Consider the following 14013-nt stretch of genomic DNA (forward strand, 5'->3'; position numbering starts at 1 on the left):
GGTAGATTCAAAATTGTAATTCTGACTTTGCCAATACCAGGTTTAGGAAAGTCATGTAATTTTTCTGTTGCATGACTTCACAGTTTCCTGTGAAAGCCACAGTTTACATTATATAATCAAAAAGTTAACTTGCCATTCTAAAAATATGTCACTTTCCTCTAAGAAAATCAATGCTTGATAGCACTATATAGTTCGTATGCATAAATCACTGACATTCACTGGTTTGTTTTAGCCAAAAATTTATTTAAAAGATTTGCAAATAATAATAGATTCCAATTTAGGAATCTGTTTATCAATCTGTTAAACATTTTAATGGGTACGAATAGCATAAGGGTTAATGTAGGCATTTTACTTTTGTTATTTAATTTCCTCTTAAACCCTGAGCTCAATTTTCTATCTTTACAGTGAAGATTCTGTGAAGATATAAAAAGTCCTAGCCAGGAATGAGCAGTAGTAAGTATTAGACAAATGTCATTTTCCTTTACCTTTCTGCCTCTGATCATTTCTCTTCCTATCTACAGACATTTAATGTCTTGTCCATATAATCCCTTAGGTGCAGAACATGTCTTCAAAATATATTTAACACTTAATAGAGCACCAAAACTGACCAATCAAAATAGGGCCCCACTTTATCATCAGGGATCTCTACACAACATGCAGGGCCTAGACAGGTATGTTCTGATGGATTATTAGCTCTAATGCAATTTATTTGAGCTTCACAGTCAGAAGTGCACCAATCTGCCTTATTTAATTTGGATTCAACTACTTACTTTGACACTTTCCTCAAACATCAACTTTTAAAATATTTATTCTCCTTGGAAAACTGAACAGAAAAAAAAATCAGGAAAAAAAATTTTCAATGCAACTGTGGTAAACTAGTTAAAGTTATAGAATGCTTATATTTATCAAATGTTCATATCGTGCAAAGCATTATAAAAATAACTGCTAGCAGACTTAAAACTAAGTCACAAAAAGAATATTCAAAATCTGTAGCTTGATGCCACTATAACAAAATAAGAAATATTAGCATCTAATTAAGATACAGATTTAATTTCATGGAATTTTAAGTAGCTATCAATGGTTCCTAAAAACATTTACATACGTATTCAAGTTTTTTACTAACAGCTCTAAAATCTGAAGCATAATTTATTTAACTTGTCAAAATAAATTCTTTAGCCACAATATTGTCAAAGAGGGTCTTAAACATTGTGGAATATAATCATCTTTTTTTTTTTTTTAAATTTATTGGGGAGACATTGATTCATAAAATTATATAGGTTTCAAGTGTACAATTCAATAATATGTCATACATATATTGCATTGCGTATTCACCACCCAAAGTTAAATTTCTTTTCATCACCATATATTTGACTAGCTTTACCCTTATCTACCTTCTCCATCCCCTTTCCCTCTGATAATCACTAAACTGTTGTCTGTGTCTATGAGTTTTGGTTTCTTGGAGATTGTATTTATGTGGCCCTTTAGGTTTTAGTGTCATCCTACAGAACATTGTTTCATAAATATTTGACCAATTTATCCAGGATATTTTTGTCCTGCTTCTCCCTCCAAAAATGTAAGAACTGAAAATACTGTAAAAGATTTACCATTTCTGGGTGACTCCATATAAGAAGCCATAGGTGTGAGTTCCCAGAAGCTGAGAAGGGCTGTTGAGAATAGGACATCGGGGATGTAACTTATTTATATGGTCGCCAAGAGTCGGCGTCAGCTCAACAGCACATGACACATACGTACCAAAAAAACACTGAATTGTACATTTTTGAATGAGTGAATCTTATTATTCGTGAATTATATCTCAATAAAGCTATTTTTTAAATCAGAAAAAAAAGTTACCATTTCTAGTTATGACACAAAGACATTTCATATTTATTAAATAAAGAGATAATAGGTGAAATTAGTTACTAGTGTATTATAACTTGGCAGAAAATGGCTAAGTATACAAAAACTATTTAAAAACAGAGAAAAAATCTTATTAATGAAATATCACAAAATATCATGGTTCATTAGTCCTAACTTCCTGATACCTACTGAACTAACTATAGACTTTTAAATAAACGGTTTCTTTTTTGCCATTTTTAAATACCAAAAACATTAAATTCACTAAATGCAATTAATAATTATAGAAAAAATAATTTTAAACTATCTAAAAGCTCTTGAAAAAAATCTTACTTGATAATTACAATGTGTAAATATCTAAATTCAACCAAATTATTATAAACAGCTTTAAGTTTAATTTTAATTCTTGGATTTATTGAACTTAAGAAAGTATTTAGCAATCTGTTTATGTGTTATTATATGTTGTAATTAAAGCAGTAAATGTATTCATAAGCACATTTATAAAAATTATAATGGAATGTGTTTCGAATTCTTGATTTTGTTAACCATGAGGTTGGAAAATAGATTAAAGACTCCTGAAAATGCCACGTCTTTATATCTTTAATTTATCCTTCCTTTCCTTGTAGTATTTATGTAAAGATTTCCCTGGTTGGTGATATCAGATGTTTTCTTATTGCATGGACTTCCATATGAGTAAGACCTTTCTTATTCTCTAAGTTGAGGTGTCAAACTCTTAAATAAACTGTTAGAATTCTGAGATTGTCATTAATAATAATGGAACAGTGGAAATTATATGTGAAAGTATCCAGGTCTGGTCATACCAACACCATTTTCTTAATTTTGCTCAGAAACAATAAAGAAAAATAACTTATTAGAGTTCCTTACTTTCTATTTCTCTTTCTAATATTGTATGTGTCTAAGTTACCTGAAATGAAGTCAAATAAGTAGTAAATGTTCCTATAGCTACAAAATCAAAGTAAAATATCGATTTGTAAATTATTTTGAAATCTATTCCAAGAATATTATTTTTATTTTATCACATTTGAGAGCTAATATACAGTATGAATAATATTTCCCTTGAGGATCTTTGCTGCATCTGTTTTTCATAATTATTTTATATATATACATATATACATCTAGAAAACATTCTGCTTATAAGGATTATAAGCATTTGCTTACAAACATTAAATGTTAAAGATTTAAGCCATGTTTGTATCTGTTCTTATATCATATAAATATAAATATACAGTACTTGTATATTAATATCACAGTTTATTAGTTGCTCACTTAACTAGAAGAGTTTTGTTTAAAATAACATAAAATCATATATTTAGAACTTAAGCGTAGAATTCTATAACTCAATGCACAGTTTAAATAGTAGAAATCAAAATTTTTATTTGATTTTAATAGAAGAGCTATTTCCATGGTTGATAGTAGAGTATATGCTTAGGAACAAAACTTGCTTCTATTGTATTTTAGAAGGTCTGTTCTAATTGAAACATTTTATAGACACACATACACACACACACATACACACACACACAAGCTGACTGTGAAATTATTACAGATGTATGATTTCAAATTGCAAGAATGCTTGTAAAACCAATCTTTCTGAGCTCAGACCGCTGTATCAAATAGTATGGACACTGTTAAAACATGCCTTTGTGTTATGTTTAGAAAAATCATTCTACCATCTGAACATAAGAACTGGAGTCTTTAGGAAAAGTCAAAAGAGTTTTCAGGAAGAGAGCCTTCTGTAATTCAGGTTTGGCTCAGAAGTAATCTGAGGCTAAACCAAATAATGAATTACTAATTCAAAAATCAGATACCACTGGTCTGAAAAAGTACCATTTACCAAGAAATCCCAGGGGACCGGCTGGCATCAGTAGATGTTCAATAAATATTTGTTGAATAAATGGGCAAATAAACACTCAAGGTCAAAGCAAGTAAAGTTCTATTGATACAGAGTTTGTCACTGCTCTTTTTTCATATCCTTAATGTTAGAACTACAAGCTCACTCAGCTCCCGATTGTGCCAAGGCAGAGTTGCTAAAAAATTACGAGAGAAGGTTATGTGCACTGTAGTACAAAACACTGATTTTTTTTTTTTAAGCAAAAGGAAGTTTTTCAAAAATTCTCAATAGAATTCTGTGCTACAAAAATAAAACTAATTGTAGAATTTTGTTAGAAAAAAGTGGGTTGCAGGATAAACATTGCCAACAGTTGTCTTGCCCCTGGGAAGTTTGGTATTTACCACTGAGATAAAAAAAAAAAAAAAAAAAGTCTTGCCCCTGGGAAGTTTGGTATTTACCACTGAGATAAAAAAAAAAAAAAAAAAAGTAGAAACATGTTATACAACTTTGAACAACTGGCTTAAAGGCAGCTAGAAATAATTAAAATGAAGAATAATTGCATTTTTTAAAGTAACAAGAATTTTCTCACAGTTTGGAGTTTGGTATGGAATGAATGATAAATAAGACACTATATTAAGAGTGAGTTTGCGGGAAGGTGAAAATAAAAATGGAAGATTCTTGTAAACATAAATTTGGCTCACAAACTTTGTACAAGTATGAAAGAAAGATGTAATACCAGTTGACTTTTTTGAGTTCAAAACTTCTCATTTATTACGGGATAAAAAAATGAGTATTTTGATTAATCTGAGAAATAATATTCATAAAACACTGTGAAATAACACTATGCAAAAGTTTGAAACACAAAGTGAAGAAAAGGAATGTATCCAATTGAAAATGTAGGGGTAACTAAAGTGACTAAAAATAATTGCTCAAATTGGAGTCTATCCAGAATACATAGGCTGGAACAGAATCCACATGGAGCTCATCATTTAGAGTTTGAAGAAAATACAGAGCCTTTATGTGGAATCATAGAATCATATGCATGTATAAGGGATTATGGAAGGTCAACACACTTGTGTAATTACATATGAAAAGATGATTCTGTAGTCTATTTTAACTCAGAAAACAAATGATAGACTATTACAGTCATGTACCATTTAATGATGGGAATATGTTCTCAGAAATGCATCATTAAGCAATTTCTCACTGTGAGGGCATCACAGAGTGAATTTACACAGACCTAGATGGTATAGCGTACTACACAGCCAGGCTATGTGGTATAGCCTATTGACCCTAGGTTATAAGCCTCTACAGCATGTTACTGTACAAAGTAACACAGGATTAAATAAAACACAGGAAAAAAATGGTGTAATCAAGAGACACTGTAAACATGAGATGTATAAGCTTTTGCTGCTGTAACAAGGAATACTGTCTTAAAGGAACCCTTTTTTATGTAAGTAGAAAGAATAAACTCTAAAATAATGATATGAAGTATAGTATAGTAAATGTATGAACTAGTAACATAGTCATTTATTATTATTATCAAGTAATATGTACTATATATAATTGTATATGCTATAGTTTTATTCAATTGGCAGAGCAGTAGGTTTGTTTAAGCCAGCATCTCCACAAACATGTGAATAATGTATTGTCTTATGATGTTACAAGTTACGATGTCACTAGGCAAGAGAAATTTTTCAGCTTCATTATAATCTTATGGGACCACTGTTGTATATGTGGTCTGTCACTGCCATAATATTCTTATGTGGTGCATAGCTGTAGAGTCCCAATCACTATCCATAAATAAATGAGAGTCATCCTGTAGTAAGTGCCACTCATGAAATAAAGTCATTAGATATTTTTTTGAGAGATCAAATTTTCTTGCTGAATATTAAGTTCAACCCTAAGCTCATTTCTCTTTGAATGACCAGACATACTATATTAGGAGAAAAAAGAAGAATTAAAATGAAATGTTCTCAAAAGAGTAGATTTATTTTTTTTCTATTTTACATTACTAGATATTTCAGTAAAAATGAGATATATTATAAAATAAAATTATATACATTTTTCAAAATTACAACATATTTAGCAATTTTATGAAGACAAAACTTTGTAATTTGTTTTCAGTTTACCAGAAGATACTTTGACATGTGATTCACTTCTAATGATCTCATTATAAAACAAAATCTATTAAGACTCTTTAATATAAGATAGGAAAGAAGGATAGTGGCTTTAGGGTCAGGAACTCTAAGCTTGCATTCTAGCTTTGTCAATCATAGACATGCATTTAACCTCTTTAACCTTTGTTTTCATCATCGAGAGTATTGAAATAATAGTATTTAGGCCCATATAGTTATTTTGAGAGTGAGCTAGCTTGAGATAGGTGTTCCATTAATGCTGTACGCAATTAACAAATTATTACTGGCCAGCACTGGACTAGGTGCTAGAACCAAAATCTAAAAATATGTAACTTCCTTGCCCTTGAGAAGCTCATTGTGTAATGAAAAAACAGACAGACTTGCAGTTACAACACAAGGTAATAAACCTCTAACACAGCCTTATACCTAGTACTTAGGGGGCCTGGATTGTACATGGAAAGAAAATTCAAAAAACTTTGTCCCATCATAGAATATTCCACGTTTCCAACTTTCTTGTCTAAGGTCACTGCAGTAATCGCAGTAGCAAAGAAGTCATAAAAGTCAAGTTAGCTGAAGCAATTCCCAGCTCCTTTGGAGGTATGAGGACATGGAAACTCTCCATTCCCAGGAAGCTGTGAGATCATGTCTGATTTAAGTCCCAGTCCTAAACAAAGCAGGCCTCATGCTGGGTTCCATGTGTAGACTTTCATGTCCATTCCCTGTAATGAGGTGATAAGGCCTGTGTCACTCTTAGTCAGTAGCAGGCGATGGCAATTAACAGGATTGCACTAACCTGGAGATGTGCCAAGCTGGCAAAAGAAGGATTAGAAAGTAAATGAAGTGAACAACCATGAACCAGCAAATAAGGTTTAATGGATAGTACAAGTCAGTGAAGCAAAAATGGGCCAGTTTGCTCCCATTGATTTTCACTGCCCACTGAGTTGAATTCCTCTTTTGCTTTCTAATGCATTTATCTTGGCCTAGGCAAGTTCTCTAGCTGTCATTCTGAGAAAAGTTCCAGTGACCGTGACAACTCCATGAATGACTGGAATGGACTGAAGTACAATTTGACCTCCATTGCTCTTTACAGGCACCCTGATGTGTTGTTCTGATGACTTGAAGAGTCAGAGAAAGAAATTTCAATGAGGTCTTATATATCCATAAAATCACTGAGGAGATTTTTTTTTTACAAGAATGAAAATAAATATTGCAGAATTTCTTTCAACTTGTGTGTTCCACCTTATTTATAAATAATCCGTCTTGGATATCATGAGTCATATTGCCTTTGGTTGTTAGTTCTGTCCTTACCTATGCTTTGCTTCCTGATGGACTACTACCATTAAAAAGCTTTGCATTCCTTAAAGGCACCCTGGGAATTAAACATCCAGCTGCTTTGATACTTTCCTGGAGCTGCTACTACTGTACCCAACAGCAAAGATGCTAAGGGCATTTTAAACTTCAAAAAGTGTTAACTGCAGCTGCTAAACAGAAGAAAAAGAAAGTCTTATTCTAAGTTATGCATTGCATGACACGTGCATTTGATGTTTCTTCATATGTTTCCAAAGGAGCATGTGCATCATATCACACTCAAACTGTCACCATCTGAAACACAGAGCAGCACACAAGCAAATGTTCCAGTAAGGGTCTATTGTACGCATGTGTCCCACCTGAGGCACTTGGAAATAACTAAATTTCCGCACACAAGGTAGCTTTGCTTTAACAAAATAGGAAGGTTCTGTGTTGAAATTAATTTAATTTTAGCTGGATTAATTTGTCCTAATATGGACCTTCTGAATATTTATTTTTCCTGTGGATTACTCCTAATGTTCTTTGAATTGATCTCCATGGATCTCTTTCCTCTCTAGCTCCTATCCTATCAGATTTTCTTCCTAAAATAAATGAATATTTTTTCCATATCACACCCTTACTTAAAAACCATCAAAGGTTTCCTCAATGCCAAAAATTAAGCTCAAAATGCCTTTGTTTGACATTTAAAGTTCTCTACCATCTGGCCTCAACTTGCCTATGGTTTCTGTCTAGTTCCCGGTACATCTAAATATAATTCTGCTTGGAAGTGGTCTGATTGCTGTTACCTTATTAAAAATTTCAACAGTTTCCAATAAAAAATCCTCAGTGAAAAATCCCAAATAAAAAATCCCATGAGTTTTCTGAATACTAATTATTTCTTCTCTTTGCTTGAAAAGACCACCCCTCTCCTTTCCATTTGCCACTTTGCAGTTTCCACTTGCTCTGGAAGGATTTTTCCTCATGTACACAGTTCCTGGAAATAGCAGAGTCCACGATAAATGTGTTGCTGGAGTGGAAAATAAAGTCTAGGAATTAGGAAGAAAGACTGGGTGTTAGCCCTGGCCATAATACATATCAGTAACATCATTTGAATGAGTTACATAACTCTCTTAGCCCTCCATTTCCTCATTTGTAAAATGGACCTAATAATAACTATTGTTCATATCTCAGTTTCAAAATTAGATAGAAACATGTCTGAAAAAGAACTTTGAAAATAATAAAGTACTCTTTGAGTATAACATATGATGACAATTTTCTTCTAAACAACTAGCATTTCCTGTATACTTATATGCCAGGCACTGTTCTGCCTAACCCATAATAACATTATGGTTGGTACTATTATTATTCACATTTAATAGATAATAAATGACTTATCGAAGTTTTTAGAAAAAATTAGTAAGAAAAAGAACTGGGATTTAAGCCAAGGTAACTGGCCACCAGAGCCTGCTTTCATTACACATTTCACTGCCTTTCATTCTGTCGTATACTTAATTATTAGCATGTATTAGCCTTATGAAGTTTTGAGGCCAAAAACCACAGCTCGTCTCCTTCGCATCTTCCATATGAACTTCACACTTGTTGTTCCCTTTATCTAGAATGCTCATCACATGGCTCACATTGCTTACTCCCTCTTCTCCTTCAGAAGAACTTTGCTCAAATGACATCTTCTCCATGAGATCATCTCTGACTACTATATTTAAAATTATAGACTTCTACCCTTTCCTATTCACCTAACCTACTCTATTTTCTCCATATCACCTATTATTTGAAATCCTACATGTTTTATATACTTTTGTGTTTCTATTGCCTTGTTCCATTAGAATGTGAGCTTCACAAAGACAGAAATTTTTGTTTTATTTACTATTGTATTCACGCTGCTTAGAACAGTGCCTGAAACATACCAGCTACTGAATAAATATTTAATAATAAATTAATGATTTAGCTGAGCATGATCCTGATCACATGATTCAGGATTTCTTAACTGAAGGCCATTAACATTTTTATTCAGTTGTGTAGAATTATAATATAGGCAATATCTACCACTGTGGCATTTTTTTTAAAGGGATTCTTGAACAGTGTCCCTTGCATTAAGAGGTGCAATAAACACACTTTGAATTGTTAGACTTGTACAAATGGTAGTTTATTTTTAAAGGTGAGCCAGTTTTTATTTTGTTAGGTTTTTTAATCTACAAAAAAATATTTTTAATAAGAGAAAAATATCTTTATAGGATAAGCTTCTATGTTCTGTAAAGATTTTGTCCATCATAATGGCATATAAATCCATGTTGATCACAGGATAAACTCTAAATGCCTAATCATGAGCTACAAGTCATTTTAGGAAATCGTCTCCTCTGCATGTCTACTTTCATCTCTTATCATTCCCTATTTCAGTAGCTACACCATAAGCTCTGGAGACAAAGTACCCGGGATTGAATTTCAAGCTCACCATCAACCATGGACACATTTAATTTCTTTAAGCATCAAATTCTCTGTCAGTAAAATGAGGATAGTAATATTAACTAAATCCTAGAGTTGTGATGGAAAGAAATAAAATCACCCACACAAAACACTAAGCAAACTTCCCAGCATAAAGTAAATGTTGGGTTATTATTATTTTTATTAACTTCAGTTTATAATTCAACAAATTGAAGTTCTCCAAATGTCTCTAACCTCCGTCTCATGCATTTGTGCCCTGAACATCAGATTATTCTGGTAAAACACTTTCCCTTAACCTATCCAACTGGCAAATTCCTTTTTACTTTTCACATCTCAACTCCAATGCTGCTTTCTTTGACAGGTTTTCATTTACTTTGCAATTCAAACTAAAGAATTACTCCCTCTGAAGTCCCAACTTCGCATTGTACATATTTTTACTTTGACAACATTATGTTTCATAATGTTGTCTTCCTACTGGATGATAAATACCTTGAAGGAAGAAAATATAAATTTAATTTTTGTATCATTGATGCCTAAAACATAGTTAGCACTCAATAAGGTATATTGACTACATAAATGAATGACTTGAGTTTTCATTTGTATGTTTATAAATGAGAGTCAACCATGGAAATACATCTATTTATACCCTATTTTAAAATCAAATTATTATTTAGACTTTTGGTGTAAAATTCATTCAGTATCATTTCTTAGGAGGAAACACTTTTCCCCCACCCTGATATTTTCTATTTTGTTTTGCTTTTCTATATGAAGCAAACTTTACTTGTGCAAACTCCTGGCATTTCCACTTTCTCCTTTAATCTTCATCAGGTATGAGTTCTTATTCAGATAGGAGAGTTTAGAATGAAAACTGGTCCTCTTAGACCAAGTCTCTTTCCTTCTCTTTCAAGATTGGACCTACCCACAAAGAGGACAGGGTCTCGACTGCTGTGGTCAAATAGTCGCATTAGACATGAAAATCCTGTCCTCATGGTAGAAGCTTTTGACTGCTTGAAATTCTACCTAATTTTGAATTTTAATATCAGAAAGCTGCTTTATCTTCAGTTATAAGCCACATTGGCCAATGAGAACAATATCAATAATAAAGCTGGTATTTTTGTTTCTCATTTGCCTTGCTCTTTTGTCCTATTTTTCAATTCGTTTAGGATTCAAATGTGGGAAAATGAGGCTCATTACCAGACTCTTGGATCCCCAAACATCTTTTATAATTTAATCATGCTTGCACAAAACATAAATTAAAATATATTACCCAGCACTATTCTCATGTCTGTAATATTGAATCCATGTATATCAAGACATCGTGAGTGCATTGAAGAATCTGCACAAGCGTGTGCGCACACACACACACAGACACACACACACACTCAAATACCCACTATGATTTTGAATAAAAAGAAATAAACTTTTTGAATCTACTATGACACCAAAGTAAAATATGGTCTCCCCGCCCTCAATAAAAATCACCGTGGTAGTACTCTAATAATTTATAGGAGAGAGGAAGTAAAGAAAGTCATCCGCGTGGTGCCTTATTGAAATCTTCAGATTCTCCAGGAAATCTCTTACTCACAAATTTTCTTTCCACAGATTCTAACATGCTATTTATCTAGTATGAATTTTATATTTACGCATGTTTCATGGATCCACTAATTTCACTTTTCATTGACAATAAGCCTCTAATGAATAAAATGTTGTTTTTCTACTTTATTAACTAAAACATTAACATAGTGAAAGGCAATTTTAAGTTGAAATATCATACCAGATTGTGTCTATTTGCTAATCAAAAATGATTATAAGTGACAGAAGTGGTTTGCATTTTCATTTTATAACATTGTAATACTACAAAACATAAGAATAAGAAATTAAACAAATTACAGTCATCTTAAAATATATTTTCAGAGAGAGTAGAGAAAATAACTTCTCATCATTGTATAATTACAATTCTAAGATTTTACTAAGGAAATATCGCATGATATCAATTTTATTTGGCAGTTTATATTTTCTTTTTCTTTTTTGGAGGGGGCGGTTGCTTAGAAACAAGAGAAATTTATTGTTTGCAGTTCTGGAAACTGGAAAATCTGAGATCAAGGTGCCCGCCTAGTTGGAAGTTTATATTTTCATATAGGCTTTTTTCTGTATTTCAGTCATATTGACATATTATTACTAATTTCTTTAGTCATCTATTTGCATTCAACTGAATATTTTTCACTTATGCAAACTCTTTGTTCAAAATTTTTACAGTTATTTATAAACACTTCATATACAAATTATGTTTTTCTTAAATCTAGATTATTTTGCAAATGATGAAATATTTGTAAATGTAGATCATATAGAATTACCAATATATATCGGGTGACAGCTTTACAAGATATTGTCCTAAATCTTTTGAAATTTCCTGAATCAATTACCAAATATTCCAATTTTCTCAATACCTTCAAAAACATTATTAACTCATCCAATTAACTAAGATATCGGAATGACACCTTTATAGTAATCAGTATTTTGATCCGGTATAGATGTAATGATTTCTATACTAGTAGTGATTTCTGTTCTTTGTGATGTGTGTGTACCAGATAATGTCTCTACATGAGCAAAAATGTCTTGAACAATCTTTCTCTCTTACACGTTTTTTCTCTGCATGTGTGTTTCTATCTACAAAGTGTATACGGGATCTATAGTGTTTGATTTTTTTTTAATTTAATAAAAATTTTATTGCACTTACCTTTGTACTTAATATGGTACATTCTCAATATAATAATACTTAATGTACAATGACAGTCATTTGTAAGTCTATTTTTTTCCAAGTTTAAAGGGTATTATGTTGGACAAGTATGACACAAGTGGTATAAACAGATTTAACACCTTTAACAATGATACTAAATGTTTAAATTACACATCACCTTTCTCGCCTTGAGAAACTTGGTGAAAAATCAAAAATTTGAAAAAATTGTAAATTTATAACTAGAAGTAAAGGAGATGCCACTGAAAAAAAACAAGAACACTCTCATTCATTGAAAATTCTCAACAATATTTGTCCAAGGGCTTATGATATGCCTGATTCTATATTTTAGAAAGTTAATGTCAGATAATTCTTGATATTTTTTCTGTTTTGCATAACTGCCTGCACTGGGTTATATAGCTTGAAATTTCATCACTTAGAAATTCACCTAAGTTAAGCAGATCTTTCTATTTTAAATAAGCATATTTTGATTACAAGTAAATGAAACCTTAGAACTCTTTTGTATAATCAGCACTCATCTTTTATCCCAGCCTCTTTCTAGTGCACCTTCCTCTTTAGTTGAAAGCTAAAAACTTCCCATTTTTGCACCTTGGTTTCTATATGAAAAAGAGCTTCTTCCAATTAGACTCACTAAAAATACAATGAGAAGATAAAAAGGATGCAGAAGCCATGTGCTGTTAATAGTTATTATTTTTGCTGACCAGCAAGGTCATGAAGAAGAAAATTTTTTCTGCATTAGCATTCTATCGTATCACTTTCAGCCCCAATGGTATTGGGTGGCAGTTGTGACAGGATAGACAGCCAGGTACCATATTCCATTGTGCAGGTACCTGTGTTGATAGTGTCAAAAGAAGATTCTGGAGTAAGAGGCTTACCGATTCTCGTTCCTGCTCCCAGATTTGTTGGTCCTGCATTGTGTTCTTAAGCTAACAGTTTATCTTACTCCACACTCTGAATGTAACCAAAGTTATAGATTCACTGGCAGTGTAATTCTGCAGTGTTCTAGAAGTCTATTCTAGACGCCTACTCCTCTGGGCTTTTCAATCATTTTGTAAGCATTTAATTCACTCTTCTATTTTTTTTTTCTGCTTAAAATATTTTGTGGTTTTCATTTCCTGCAATGAACTTTAATAAATATATTGGCTTAAGATATACTGAACAGTAAAGAGAATTTATTGGCTAACATAACTGAAACACCCAGGCATAAGTGTGACTTTAGACAGGGTAGATTCAGGAGCTCATAGACATCAACCTGACCCAGTGCAACTTTCTGCTTTGCCATTTGTTATCTTGGATGAATTCTCTAGTACGCTAGAAAATGGTTGTAGCAGTCCAGCTTCTCATCTTCCCAGATTTGAATCCTGTGGTAAAGAACACCTGAGTCTTTAGCAACCCAAGCAAAAACCTCAGTGAGTACTATTGGTTCCAATTTGGTCACATGCCTGTTTCTGACCCAATTATTAAGGCCAAAGAAATAAAAAAGCCCAATTTACCAGATCTGAGCATTATGCTCTACCCCTGGAACTGAGGTAGTAGGAATGAGCTCCACTCAAAAGGAATAATTATAGAGAACTGGGATTTCCAAAAGGAAATTTAGATGCCTTTGCCACAAGAGGGAAAACACATGCTTTGAAACCAAACAACAAAAGTCCACTACATTTTTTTAAAAT

Source organism: Pteropus vampyrus, unplaced genomic scaffold (assembly GCF_000151845.1).
Source record: "Pteropus vampyrus isolate Shadow unplaced genomic scaffold, Pvam_2.0 Scaffold22, whole genome shotgun sequence".
NCBI classification, from domain to species: domain Eukaryota; kingdom Metazoa; phylum Chordata; class Mammalia; order Chiroptera; family Pteropodidae; genus Pteropus; species Pteropus vampyrus.